We start from the raw sequence: 13,684 nt of genomic DNA, 5'->3' as shown, positions 1-13,684 counted from the left end.
AAAAAGACTTTCTTTTAAACAAAGTGCTATTAAACAACATTTAATCAAAGAAGAAGACCAAATAAGGCCTACTGGCGGACCCAATTAAGGACAATCAGGGGCTTATGCACCCACTGACTCTTTGTCATAACTCCTATAAGTATAGCTATACTAGCACATATAGATGATCCAGCATATAGATGCCCTCAGAGGCCATTGTTTTTCAACTCTAAAATAAAGAGATATGGCCCAATGCTTCAAATAATATATTAATATATATAAAATACAAATTGATATGACAAGTCCCATAGCTGCAGGCTTGTAGCAGCCAAAAAGACTTTCTTTTGAACAAAGTGCTATTAAACAACATTTAATCAAAGAAGAAGACCAAATAAGGCCTACGAACTTCTATATTTAATACCTATCAAAGGCTTCCATATTTTCAAAATGAAATAGAAGAATAAGGAGCCACAAAAGTTAATACCAGAAGAAAATTTTGACATTTTACGTCCCCACAAACTATCAGATCACCATTCCTTTGCCTCTACGGCACAACCACGAAATCATATTCATTTCCCTCAACATAACGCGTTTGCCAAAATCATGACATCCCAACTCATTTTCCAATCACTACAGATCACAACCCACAACTATACCCATAATAAGAATTAAGCAAAATCAGTAACCCCTGCATAGAAACTTAATTCAGGAGATCACATGAAAACAAGCAAAAGAATTCATAGTAATCCCTGCATAGAAACTTAGTTCAGGAGATCACATGAAAGCAAACAAAAGAATTCATAGTAATCCCTGCATATAGTTTAGTTCAGGAGATTACATTAAAATCAAACAAAAGAAAGCATAGTAATCCCTGCATAGAAACTTAGTTTAGGGAATTACATTAAAACAATCAATTCAGAAACAATAATCCCTGCATAGAATTTAGTTCAGGAGATTACCAAGAAAACAAACAATTCAATAATAGAAATAAATAGAAACATTTACTAAAAACATCCAGTAATAACGCCAACCACCACACAGCTCATCACATAGATCACCACAATTCATTCGAAATCAAGTCCCACATGGACGACAAAAGAAAGGACACCAACACTCTTTTAAACAAATATACCCAAGGGCACACAATAACTCAAAGTTATTCCCCAAGAAGTATATTTACTCAAGGGCACACAATAACTCAAAGTTATTCCCCAAGAAGTACATTGTACTCAAGGGCACACAATAACTCAAATTTATTCCCTAAGAAGTACATTGGCAGACAGACTAGAGCTCTAACTGAATCGTAACCTGTCACCTTGGCCAAGGTTCAGCCTTACGATAATACTTGCCTCAATCACCAATGTGATAAACGATACTCAACCAAACATTTGAAAGTCCACTTGACTCAAATACTTTCCTCAAGCAAAACACACTTTTACACAAAAATCAACACATCATGATAATTGTATGCTCGTAAGAAAAATGCTCGAAATAACAATTCAATCAACTCTCAATGATTACTTCAACAATATCACACCATCCAATTTATATATTCCATGTAAATATATATATATATATATATATATATGTAGTCATTCACGCAGGAATGACCACTAATACCAACTATAGTTTTATAAATTATACTTCTCGAAAATCATTTTATATCAAAACATTGTTTTAACTTACCCATGACCCGTTGTCGATCAAGTTCATATATTTTAAAACAAATACTTTTTTTCGATAAATACGATTTTTCATGCTAACAATTAAATATACTAAATTAAAACATAACTACTTTATCAACCGAAACAGCGTGAGATTTACTCACCTTCAAATCCTGCTGCGTCTTCACACAAACCAAGACAAGCACAAAATCATTCATACTCCGCTCACACAATTCCGTCAATCACCTAATAAAATACGACCTCGATTTGGTATCCGAAACACTAAAAACAACTAATTTCTGAACTCCCAAATCAATCCAACAATCCCAAAGTAATGCCAATCGAGGTGAAACTTCATCTGAGACCACCCGAGGTCTCCGAAATACTTATACAATCAACATATCAAAACTACAAGTCGATTGGACGGCCGAATTCTCATGGATAGAAAACCGATCGAACCGAAAACCCTAAAACTTGGAAAATTCATAACTTGCTCATACGATTTCCAAAAAATACAAACTATATATCGAAATGCTCGTATCGATGAGTAGATCAAAATCAGGAATAGAAACTGCCCCTGAGGCAGCCGAAACCTGCCGTAAAACACCACCATAGTGTCGGCACCGCCGCCGACCCAAAGTCGGAATTTGGCAAAACTTCCAACCCCAAAGTTCTTCATCTCAACTCCAATTACAACTTTCATAACTAGCACAAAGTCAGAATCAAAGCCATATGGCCGGAATTTACCTCGCAATGTTTGAAACCCAAAGAACCCTAGATTCCCAATCTTCAAAATTCGATCACCACGAGTTGAATTGTTGCAAGCTACCTTGGGAGAACCCTTCTACATTCTCTGAGCTCCAAAAGCTCCCAAGAATCACTGGTTATGGTGGTCGGAAACGTGAAGTCCAATCTGGGCAATTTGCAGCGCCGCAGCCAAACTTCCCGGCCTTGCTGTATCATACACCGGCCGACCCACGTCGTGAAACTTCACAGGGTTGTAGATGGGAGTGAGGTGAAAAGATAGGGACAAACGGCTCGTCGATTGGTGGCCGGAGAAGTGAGAAATTGCCGGTCGAAGTCGGCTGGGCGATCTGGGTTTGGGACCGAAGAGAGAGAAAAAGTTTCCCTTTTTGGAAACTTCTGATTATTCTGATTTTTTTCCTATTTAACCAAAACAGAAACTTTTTCCAAAGGCCATAACTTCCTCATACCAACTCCGATTTTCTCGTTCCACATGTCCACGAACTCGTATCGATGCGCTCTACAACTTTCGTGAAGGAAGTTCTCACAGAATCTAAATGTATAAAAAGTCAAACTTCGTAACCCCCTAAAACGAGCACTTCGAATAATAATTCGTTCGAAAATAATTCCACTCCACCCTCGAACCACGAAATCGTACAAACGAACACTTTATTAATCCCAGGAAACATTTAGGAATTAATAACAAATTTTCGAGGTCTTACAGTTAACATGAAACAAAATATCACAAAAAAGAAAACCGAAAGATTACCAACCCTAATTATTACGTGTATGTGACCATTAGGGTTCATGGTTTTAGGTAGTATGAACTCTGGACTCTTTAAGGTTCACCAAGACCCTCAGATTTCATGAATTTAATCACTCTAATAAAACAGAAAAATAGTTGAAAATAATATCGTTGAAATTTTTGTAGAGTTGGGACAATTGCAAGTTCATCATGGTGGTGGATTTTGGTTTGCACTCCTCTCCTGCCATCAACTCTTGAACGCAAAGGAGAAACGTTTGACGAGAAATTCCCATATATGTTTTTTTCTAGTGTTAACCACAAAGTTAACTAGGGTTTAGATAAATAATAAAAAATTGATGGAAGAGTGATGTGTCAATTATAATGACCCTTAGATTAGGTAGAGAGTCTAGATTAAATGAAATTGACGTAAATTCACAACCTCCTCACTTTAGAGGAGCCGGATCCTTTAATACCTATCAAAGGCTTCCATATTTTCAAAACGAAATAGAATAATAGGGAGCCACAAAAGTTAATACTAGAAGAAAATTTTGATTCGTCCGGTGGAAATGAAGCACTATTAGAAAACAAAAGAGGTATTTAAATCAAGGTCCAATTTGCTACATCAATTTTCATTGTAGTCCGGCCACTTTTTTATTTTTAATTGCAGTCCAATCACTTTTTTCGTTGTCCACTTTGCCCTTCAAGGTAAATCTCATAATTTGGGGACTTTATTTTTCAATTTAAATATTCAAATTTTGAATTTCAAATTCCTAACATCTACTCAAGGTAATTATAATAAATAATATGGCATTTAAATCTATGTAAACATATCATGTACCTACATGAAAGGTCAATAAATTCTTAAACAATGTAGTGTATCTATATCAAAGTCAAAAAAGAAAAAATAAAACAAACTAAGTAGCGTTATTGACACAACAATACCTAGAAATATAGTAATAGACTAGTCCATGGTCGAGTTCTAATATTATTCCTATTTAATAGGTAGAGAAAAAGAAACCAACACTACATTACCTTTGTAATAGGTATGTAAAGTGCAAATGGGAGGTTCTAGTTAGACCTCCAAATTTGATATTTGGACCTCTCCTACTTATTAAACCTTCAATTCACTTTTTTAAATACTTAAATAACTAAGTAGACCTCCTTAATTTTACCAAAACACCCTTGACCAATTAAATATGTATCTTCAACAATTTGTTTTTTTTTTTTTCTTATCTCTATCAATTCAATCATAAAGAATTGTGTGAGTTACTGCCTATATTTTTAATGTACTTTCGATGACGAAACAAGAAAGTGATTCTTGGAGGATCCGAACAAGTAGACAATTACAAAGATTTTTTTATTAATCCAAATCATAGTTTTTTGTTTGTTTGTTTTGCAATATGGATGGTTCTAGAAAAGACCTTTGTTCTCAGAAAAATAATATATATACATCGATTAAATCTAATTAAAAGCTTGGATCTTAGTTAATAATAACTACACCAAGATATTCAATAAATTTAGTTTAAGGAAATTTCAAATTCATATTGTTTTTAATTTACTTTTGTATTAAATGATAGGACCCTGTATAGAAATTAATTATCTTTACTCAATTGTTTTAGGTAAATTATAAAGTTATATAGGTAATATAAGGAATTTCAGGAAAAAATTGAATGTTATATTAATAGGGGGGTAAGAAGAGTTTTTTTTTTTTTTTTTCCCTCTTTGTCCTTATTTGTCTTTTCATATAAATTGACAAAACCTATTGATAATTAAAAAAAGATAGAGGTCCAAATATCAAATTCAGAGGTCCAACTAGAACCACCCAAGTGCAAATTTTTATGCACAAGGTAATAAAAAAAGACTAAGGTAGTTTTTTTTTTTTAGAATAAGACTAAGGTAGTTTAAACATGGTTCCTAATAAAAAGGTAGAGAAAAAAAAGAAAAGAAGAAGAAGAAGAAGAATCATTGTAGCTTGCCTTTCCCCTTAAGAAATTACCTTTGTACTAGGTATCAAAATTGCAAACATATCTATGCACAAGGTAATGAAAAAAGAGCAACTTAGTTTTTAACATTGTTCCTAATCTAAAGGTACGGAAAAAAAGAACCATGGCAACTTGCGTTTCCCTTAAGATATGAAAATGTATCTCCCTTTCTAGAATCCCTTTCCTTTGTACGATTTATCTTAAGGTGCAACTGTAGAGGTACAATGTAGAATATTACCTCTTTAGATGGATCAAAACCTTCTTGTGAATACCCATCTAGAATATCTATTTGATTGTATAATTAAGTTGAACAACATGACAATTCTAAAATATAGGTGTAGAAACAAGAAGAAAGTGATCAGAATAAAGGAGAAGAAAAGAGACAAGATATAGGGTGTAGAAAAATGATGGTAAGGTATGATCATTTTATATAAGTTATAAATTTTTTTAATGACGATGCATCAATTAAGGGTTTTGTTGTGCTGATGACATATTATAATTGGTATGGTTTCTATGAATACCAAATTGATTGAAAAACAACATTAACTCTCAATTTATTGACGCATAAATTATTGATTGTTTTGAGTAATATTGTTATGGGTAAATTTGGTATGTGAAAAACTAGAAGTTGACTTATCATGCTAATATAGGAAAGTAAGCTGCTGTGGATGCTTAGTCATTGGACCGCAATTAACAAAACTTTTCGTCCGGATTATAATCAAAATAGGTCATAGTTTTTTGGACTTAAAACTAATTAACTCAAAACAAGAATCAAAAGCAAAAAACCTTTTCCTCTGTGAGTATGTGTTTCTATTTTTGCAGTCTGAATAATAGTGAAATTTTTCATCTTCCCTCAATTTAACAATTATTTCTTTCTTTTTTTTATCTAGTTGATTTATCTTTAAATGTTTGAGCTAATTTTTTTTTTTTTTGCTAAGATTTGTAAAGTGATTGTATATATATATTTTTTTACTAAATACGTACTCGAATTGTTATGAATTTCAATGTTTAATTGTTTACAAGTTGTGCTAAACAACAGATTGTCTATAACATAAAACATTTAAATAAATACAAGGTTTCTCTCTTCCTCGAGAAACCCACGAACCCCAAAACTGGTTTCTTCACTGATTGCGGAATCGAGCTCGTCCAGTGGAGCCACGACCGGTGCTGGCCTCCAGCCTCACCGACGTCTTGGGTATGCTGCCGGACGGGTCTTTGATCCGATCAGTTTCGAGGGTGCTCTATGGGTGGTTTGTGCTCAAGATCGTTCCTGATGGCATTTGGCTTGTGTTTTCTAGCTGCATCTCTAACCGGCAGCGTGGTCATGCTGATCAAGACCGGCAGCATGGGTTCTCAATCGACGATGATGGGGCAGATCGTGAGGCGCCGCACTAGCATGATTCAGGATCGGATCAGCATGGCAAGAGCTGTAGAGGCGTGGGGCACGACTGTTTGGGTCGACGTTGCTGGAGGTTGCAGCGGTGTAGATCTTGGAGTCACGGGTTGTGGCAGAGGGGGTTGCGTGGAGGTGTTAGGCTTATGGCGTACGGCATGGTGTCAAAAGATGATGGGCCGAGACCAAACCCGCTTGATGCGCTCTGGAGTTGGGCTACTCTTGGACGTTGCTGGGCTCACTACTTTGGGCTAAGGTTGTTGCCCTTGTTCTTTACTTTGTTTTAGCTTTGTCTTTAACAATAAATTCCTTGTATTTAGGACCGATGTGTACTCTATATCTCTCTAGCGCCTCTGGAGTAGTACCGAATGAGGGTCACCGCTACCTCTACATATTTGAATGTATAATGAGTAGGTCTATTTTTATGTACCACTTGTGGGTACTGTTAGGTCCATAATTACCTACTAATTATTCCCCTAATCTTTCACTTTTGCTTAATCTTTGTGTTTATTTATATATATTTATTATGTTTTCCTTATCATGCTAGGAAATCATGGAGAAGCTTGGAAATGCACTAAAAAGTCAACTTTAACACATTTTCCTACTCCGGCTAGGAGAAACCGAGCTACGCAAGGAAGGAGCAATGGCAGGCCGAACAATTGAACTTCAAATGAGTTGAAACTTTCCAGATCCATTATATACATCCTAACGATCATTTATTATGAAGAGTGCAAGAGCTAGTTAGGAGTGGAAGGGCTTCAAAAGATAGGCACAAATTTCTGACTAAAAGATGAAAACTACAAAACCGGACCCGTACGTATTCCGGCAGCATTTCCGTCCAAACCACGGTGAACTAAGCTCTGAAATTTTACTTGGATGATCTACACTCATGGAGGAACATTTGGTATGAAGAAGTCAAAGGCCAATTCGGAACCTTCGGTGGAGATTCAATTGAAGGAAGAAAGGAGAAGAAAATGCAAAAACGGACAAAGAAATAGGTCAACGGTGGTCAACGCAGGATTCCGGACTTTTCCGGCCAAGTTGGCCGGCCAAGAACATGGGTGGAGGACAGGAAAGAGATGATTAGGGATAGAGACTTTAGGTGGGAAGACTTTAGGTCTAGGTTATTTTAAAATTCAAAAGTTGAAAGATGACAAGTGATCCAATTCTTACACCTTACACATTTGTCTCCTATTTATTACCTTGTTCCCCTACACTATGACCCTTCTATCCTTACTTTTTCTCCTCCACCAAAATATCTATGGGCTTTCTAGGTCATTTCTATGTAGAGTTAAAAACTTGATCTACATTTTGTGCTTACACATTTGTCAATCACATCTAGCCCTTCATTCCTTTTGATCTCCACTCCTGATTTGAATTGCCTTGACCTTTAAATAGCCCATTCTCTCTCCCCAAAACTGTTCACCCTTCTAGTCTCTCATTTTGCAACACCAAAATCTCTCTTTTCTCTAGTTCCAGCATAGTTTCTCTCTAGTTTTGAGTTTTAGTTCATAGTTTCTTAGCTTTGTGTAGAGATAGGTGTATAGCTTCTTGGGTTCTTGGTTTTTCCTTACCAAAACCGAAGTATCTATACACTTTTGATCAATCACAACTCTAGTTTCACATATTCGAGTCTTGCTCATCATACTTCTAAGAGACTTTGTGGAGTTGCATGGTGTTTTTGGTTCCTTTCTCTTATTAGAAACCAAAGATACCAATCATACCATACTAGGAAGCATTTCTCACTTTGTTTTGCATCTTGGAGGATAGAAAGTGTTCTTAGAGGTACGGTTTGGTTCTTTTTGGAATCAAACCCGTGGGTATTCCTTCCTTTCTCTACTCTTCTCTCTCTTTACTTGATGCTTTACAAGTTTATGGCTTTAGTACGTTTATGTAGTTATGGGTTGTGAGTAGAATAAATTTGGGGCTAGGGCTTAGCCCTAGACAAACTCATGTATAAAACAATGTGATGCCATGTTTTTGATGAATATACATGTTTTGAATCTTTTAGCTACTTTACTTTAATGCTTTCTTACATATGTTTTTGGATTTGTCACCTAGAAGCATATTGTAGGAATTAATGAAATCGGAAACTTAAGCTTGACAATCTTTTGTAACCGAGAAGCATGTGTAGCTAATAGAGTGGTGGTCTAGCTTATTCTTACGGGAAGAACTAGATTGCTTGGGTTTCTTACCTTAAAATTAATGCTTGGTGCCTTGAGTTTAAGAGTCGAGAGGCCTTAGGCTTTACGACATCAAAGCCTTTTTATGTTTTAGCTAATGTAAATGGGACTAAGGTTGTGTGATCTAGTTTTGCTCTAGCGACATGGTTAGGTTGCATGATTAGTTGGTATCTCGGTTTCTCTAGCGAAAATCGAGGGGGAATTTATCAAAGCATGTTGTTATTAGAAAATGGATTTACATTATATGCATGAGGGAGGCTAGGGGCAAAAACCTATGCTCCTATTTATCTCATTGGTCAAAGTCTCTATTTTATTTTATTTTTATTAGCTTTGTTTATTTTTGTGCAACTTATTTTACTTTATAGAAATTAAAATCAACAAAGCCGATACACCACTTTACCATTGTAAATATCATTATTGATAATTTTGGCTTCCAAAGGGCCGAGACTATTAATTTGTAAAAAGATAGACTCACATGTGTTTTCTAGGTTTTATTTTCGCGGTAATCTAGTTAGGGTAGAGTTACTCAATCCCTTCGGTACGATACTCTTACTTTTCCCCTTTACTAAAACTTGACCTCCTATAATTCGGAGTCGGAGATATCATTTTTGCACATATTTTTCTACTCAATGATGTCCCCAATAGGTACTACCACTATCTTCTGGTTTGTCTATTTAAATAACAGCAGAAGGGTATGTAACAACTTATTTTGGCTTGTGATGAATATACTATTTTCCCTTTATTAAAAAAAAACAAAAAAAAAATAAGGAATTGTCTCTAATTTTCTTGTTTAAATTTTTAAATATATTTTTCATTACGCCCCTATATAAATTAAATCTTGTGTCCGTCACTGTTCAAAATAGTGCTCGGAGTCAAGCAACAAATTATTCAACAATACACAATATCAAGAAAGTAACTAACATACGGAATAACAAACATATATAACAATATAAGATTTAATGAAGTTACCTTTCACTCCTTTTCTTAAGGTACGTCTATTTGGGTGTGACCTTATCTTTCTGGGCTGTTGAAAATAATAACAAAGTATTAATACAAAAGGGTTCCATTCCTTCTTCTTCTTCTTCTTTTTTTTTCGTTTTTGTTTTCTTTATAGTTTTTCTTGTTATTAATGAAATTGTTGTCCCGTGTTTTCTGAAAAAGCTTATGTGACTATGAGGGTTATAATCCACCCCTTAAAAAAAAATTAAGGACTTTTGTTGACCCGGTTCTATGTTTTTTTCTTAGCCAATTTTTCTACTGTTTCGGATCAATAAAAATAGTGTATTGTGGGGGTGGTCAACCAATTGGACCATACAATCAAGGCAATTGAAGAGAAGTAATGGCAATAGTAAATGCAACAATTAATGTAGCTGTAAATACGATGATAAATGCGACATTCAGTGTGGCAATCATGGCTGCCAATAAGTGAATTTATTGCAGGAGTGAATATGGCCTTAATGGTGGTGTGCCACTCAAGTCACTGCGACTTGCTGTGCAAGTTTACTTGCAGCCCATGCCGAAGTACACCTATAAATAGGCTGCTCGACAGTGAGGTAAATGATCGAATTCCAATTATCTCTACTCCACAACTAAGAAACATACTGACTTAGGCATCGGAGGGTTTTCTGCAGGTACCCCTCCTTCTCCTCGAGCCAACACTCAAACTCCAGGTCAACGCTCGAGGGAAGCCTCTCGATAGTTCCCAGGTTAGCTCCCGCTCCAGTCCGCATTCATTGGTGAATCAAACTCCTCTACGCATTCATTGGTTACCTTAATGTTTCGGGTAGGATGGCATGCCTCACCCCTGGCCGCGGGCGGGGGTGGAATGTGGGCCACACCCTCACTACAGGCTGGGGTGGGATGGCGTGCTTCACCCTCGCAGCGCGCGGGGGTGGGATGATGGACCACACCCTCGCTGCAGGCGGGGGTGGGATGGCGTGCCTCACCCCTTGCTGCGTACAAGGGTGGGATGATGGCCCACACCCTCACCGCAGGTGGGGGTGGGATGGCGTGCCTCACCCCTCGCCGCAGGCGGGGGTGGGATGTGGACCCCACCCTTGCTGTAGGCGAGGGTGGGATGATGGACCACACCCTCGCTGCAGGCGGGGGTGGGATGGCGTGATAGATTTTGTCCTTACAGGACGTGGAGGTTATGCAAGTGGTACTGAATCCGACCCCCACGGGAAATGGGGGCAATCGTGTCCTCGGAAGATGATAAGGAGCAATGCGCGGAGGGCAAACCTTCCTATTCGGTTTTCAAGTCCTCTAATACAAAATTTTTGTTTAAAGGCTCTGTGGCTTAGGTATTTTGCTTTTGTTTTGTTTTTCTTCTTGAGCAACTGCATAGAAAAGAAAAACAGGGAGGCATGTAGGGAAGTGAATTCTATTTCGAGGAATGCGCAAGGAGGAGAACTCTCGAGGAGGCAAGTCTTTCTCGAGGAGGAAAACTCTCATGAAAGCAAAGGCTCATGGAGATAGGTTTCTCTCGGGGAGGTGAATTCTCAAAGAGACGAAAAAAGTGAATGTTTAAAGAGGCAAGCTCTCGAGGGAGCAATTGAGCAAGGCACCCAAGGTTAGTACATACAATGATTGATAATTTAATACCGGTTGGTAAATGCTCGAGGAGGCAGATCCTCGAGGGAATGATCGTGCCAACTGTGCAAAAACGATTGAAGGGAAAAGTACTCAACTTTAGAGAACCAATGAAGGAGGTGTGTCAAAAGAAAATTATTACTGTTTTATTAAGGCTCATTACAAACATCGGTAGTTGGGACAGTTCCAAAGGAAAAATTCAACAAGGGTAAGAGCAACATAACTACGAAAAAAGAAAGAAGCAAAAGTTAATCACTATGCAATGAACTCTGGGCATTCATTTGGATCGAGGGGTGGAGGACACTTCTTCATCCCTATGGCCATGGCCCTCCGAAGCGCTGGATGCGGGTGAGGGAACGTCTCCAGGAAGCATGCCTTGAATGGGAGAGTAGCATATGGGGGCAAATCCGTAGTAACGATCGAACTCATCGGGGTTAACGTAGCACCTGTCCTCCACTCTGGTCAAGGCTTGGTTCCACCCAAGCCAAAAAGTTTTGGCTGATACGCGCTTCATCTGAGCCGCCCCTCTCTCGAACTCTTCCTCCTTGCTCTGAGTTTCTAAGTTCAAATTGACTTTCAATGTCGCTATCTGACGATCTTTGTCCTCGAGGAGGAGACTTAGGTCCACCATTGTTTTAATCTGTTCGTTAAGCTCATTTTCCCGAGATTTGAGTTGGCGACTCGCCTCATCCAACTATTGTTGTTGCTTCGATTGGAAGGCATCGAGGCTGTGCAGGAAGTGGTGGGACGCCATGAGGGCCTGTATAGGAAGGAAATGACCTAACTAAATTGAACAAAAGGAAGTGAAGAGGAAAAAGGGAAGTACTCACATCCAGCTGAGAAGCGCATATGTCATTGTAAAGCTCCGTAGGACTGTTTGGAGGCAGCTCTGAATTGGGCCTCAGTGATGCAAGGGCACTAGCTTCCACTGACGTGGCCGGACCATTAGCGAACATGGATTCTCCTGCCAAAACATAGGAGTTGTCGCGCTTCTTGAAACTTAATTCTAGAACTTTGGGTAGAGGAGGAGGCATCATGACCGAGGACGTAAGGGCGCTTCGAGGGGATGGATGAGGTGTAGTATCTGGCATGGCTGGCGGAGTGAAATGAACCCTCCGCAACGGAGAATGTGATGACATATCTCGAATCGGTTCCCCTCGAGAGGAATGAGACGGGCCATCGCTAGCAACGAGATCTCCGACCTTACGTTTTCTTACCTTCCGAGGTGGAGGAACCGATTGAGGTAGTTCCCTTACCGAACCAGATGAAACTCCTTCATCCGAAACATTACCCTGGGACCCACCTTCCTTTACTTCAAGGCTTTCTCCTGCTTCGTCCCCCTCGACGGTGGCCACGGCCGAGCAAGGAACTATTAAGCGAAAGGTGTCCTTGGCCTCGAGATACTCTGCAATTATTGATTCGCAATCATCAGATATGTAGAAGTGGTTCTCGATCTGTACAATACGGAGCGCTAGTTCCTTCCTAGAGAGTGCATGGTCGATATTTTCCTTGTAATGGCCAAATAAAGATGATGGGCGATTGGATGCGGCCTCAAGGAGATTCTCACGAGTTACAAACTGAGACGGAAACCATTCCCGCTGCACAAGATGACTTTCTAACCAAGCAATGTGACTGGGGGGAAGATTGACCTTGGCTTGAGAAAGTTTGTAAGCTGCAAGTTAAACACATGAAACGAGTGAAGGTCTATCGACAGGCACCGTAGAGGGAATTAAGTACAGGGAGAAAACGGTTAAGATACGTACCAAGGTCATCTGCGAACGCTCTCGGGGGCAAAAGATCCAGCTCAGGGGAGAGCCATCCACCAATTAACAAGGCCCTGGATTTCCATCCTCGATAGTTATTGGATAAATCTCTGAACACCTTCATCCTCGGGTATGGAGTAAAGTTAAAATATCTGAGTTTTCCAATTCTGGCACAATTGTACAGATAAAGAAAATCTGAAAGCCCCAGAGAGACCCCCCACTTCCAACCCATGATTAAAAATCCAGATAGAAGCAGATAAGCATGCGGATTAAGTTGAAGTGGGTGCAAACCGAGTATAGCCCACATGAGTTGGAAGACGGGGTGTATTGGAAACCTGATAAATCTCAGGTGCTGAGGAGATAAAATCAAGGCACCAACAGGCACGTTTTCGCCAGTGTGAATATCGGCGTCCGCTGGGACAGGTGAAAGCTTAACAGATTTCGGTATGGAGTACTCCTCGATGTACTTTTCGATGTCGCGATCCGTCGGTTCCCAAGGCACGGACTCCTCAACTCTCTCCGAAGTTTTCTTTTGAATTTTTGCTGAATCAGTGTGCTTGATGCCAACCATGGGTGAGGGAGGAAGAAACTACGAAGAGCAAAAGGTAGTTAATTTTCCTATGCATAATGTGAAAAAGA

The sequence above is a fragment of the Rosa chinensis genome, chromosome 1 (genome assembly GCF_002994745.2).
Source record: "Rosa chinensis cultivar Old Blush chromosome 1, RchiOBHm-V2, whole genome shotgun sequence".
Lineage (NCBI taxonomy): Eukaryota > Viridiplantae > Streptophyta > Magnoliopsida > Rosales > Rosaceae > Rosa > Rosa chinensis.
The sequence above is the reverse complement of the archived record's forward strand: the minus strand, read 5'-3'. Positions refer to the sequence as shown.